This window comes from Trachymyrmex cornetzi, unplaced genomic scaffold (genome assembly GCF_001594075.2).
Source record: "Trachymyrmex cornetzi isolate Tcor2-1 unplaced genomic scaffold, Tcor1.1 scaffold372, whole genome shotgun sequence".
NCBI classification, from domain to species: Eukaryota; Metazoa; Arthropoda; class Insecta; order Hymenoptera; family Formicidae; genus Trachymyrmex; species Trachymyrmex cornetzi.
The window spans coordinates 52,842-54,515 of NW_017298450.1; positions in this window are offsets into that span (position 1 = coordinate 52,842).

Sequence of the window (1,674 nt, forward strand, 5' to 3'; positions counted from 1 at the left end):
AAAAGCGACGAAAATTAAAGTATACAATTTAAATAAAAAATTAAAAGAATTATTTATACGAGTAGTATTCATTATTTTAAATAACTACAATCATTTCTTATTTAATATTTTATATAAAAAAATTTCCGGAAACTATTTTATATTTTTTATTTTAAACAAGTCGTATCTGATTTTTACCAATTTCTACGATTTTGTATTTTAATTATGTTTCTGAAACTTATTTTATGTTTTTTATTTTTAACAATTCGTATGTTATTTTATCAATCCATGATCGTGAGTTTAAAGAATTTCTGAAACACAGATAATTTGCAGTAACAGTAGTGTCTTAAATCAATTTATTAACTGAAAAATTAAATAATGATTACAGAGATATTTAGTACTTTTAGTCAAAGCTGTTTTTATTAACACAAATTATTTTACGATATTAAGAAAATGTGCATGTATCTTTAAGGAACATATATAGAATATTCTATCAACCTCTTTATTTAAATATAAATCATTAAAAGAAATAATAAAAATTGAGAAATAATGTAGTAATATCAAAAATACCCCACGCGAAATTGTTAATTACGTTTAAAAGAACCATACAAGTAATATAGTATTGAACAAGTGCCAGAGATGCCAAAAGCAAAGCGCGAAATGTACTACGATAATAAGTACGAATAATCGAATAAAGATTAATAATTGAATAAAGATTATGCAAAAAAACCACGCTAGTAAAAGCCTCTTTTTACTTCTTGCCTCTTGACATCACATTGTATACGAAATATTTGAAATAATAAAATAATATCAAAAATATGTTCTATGTATAATATGTAATGACAAAGGTGGAGTATGGTATTCTAATAAATAATTATCCGGAGCTCGACAACGATCGCGAACGATCACCGACAAGATCGTGAAGAAATTCAATTGCCACACGCATTGTTTTACGCACGATCAATTCTGCGTCCCGAACAAGCATCGCAGACACTTGTCGCACTCGCGCGTTTGAATTGACGAAATTGACGACGAAAGACGCTGTACGTTTGCGAGAGCAGCCGTGCTACGAGTCGCGTGAAATCCGTAAAACATCGTCACAACGCGCGGAATTTTCGCGGAATGGACTGTATGACTACTGCCTAAAATACGATCCCGAATGCCAAGACGGCGCATAATGGGTCAAAAATGGAATGCGTACCTGACAAATCTGCTCCAATTACTCAGCCTTGCCTTTGTGTCCGAACAGTGACGATGGAAAGTTCGCGGCCGTTGCTGGACTTTGAAGATCCTTTGGCTAGGCATCCTCCGCTTTCGTTTTCTCTCTTTACTGCACCTGAAACACATTACACATACACATGAGACTCAATTCGCACGAAAATATATATTCATATAATTTCGACGAGCCGGGTCGAAAAGAAAATTCACCTCATTTAGCCTCCGGTATTCCGCGAACGCGGCTAACTTCGCGATTTCACTGTGCTCGATCGCAACGAAAAGCACGAAAGAGGCGATCGAGAACATTCATCGACAAGATAGCAACTAAATCCGGCTTCCGCACACATTATCTCACGCACAAATAATTCCCCGTCACTGTCGGAAACGAATATTGGACACACTTGTCGCGAACGCGTATTTGAACCGGTGAGAATTCAACGACGAAGGCGGAAGGACGATATATGGCTAATATGGCGG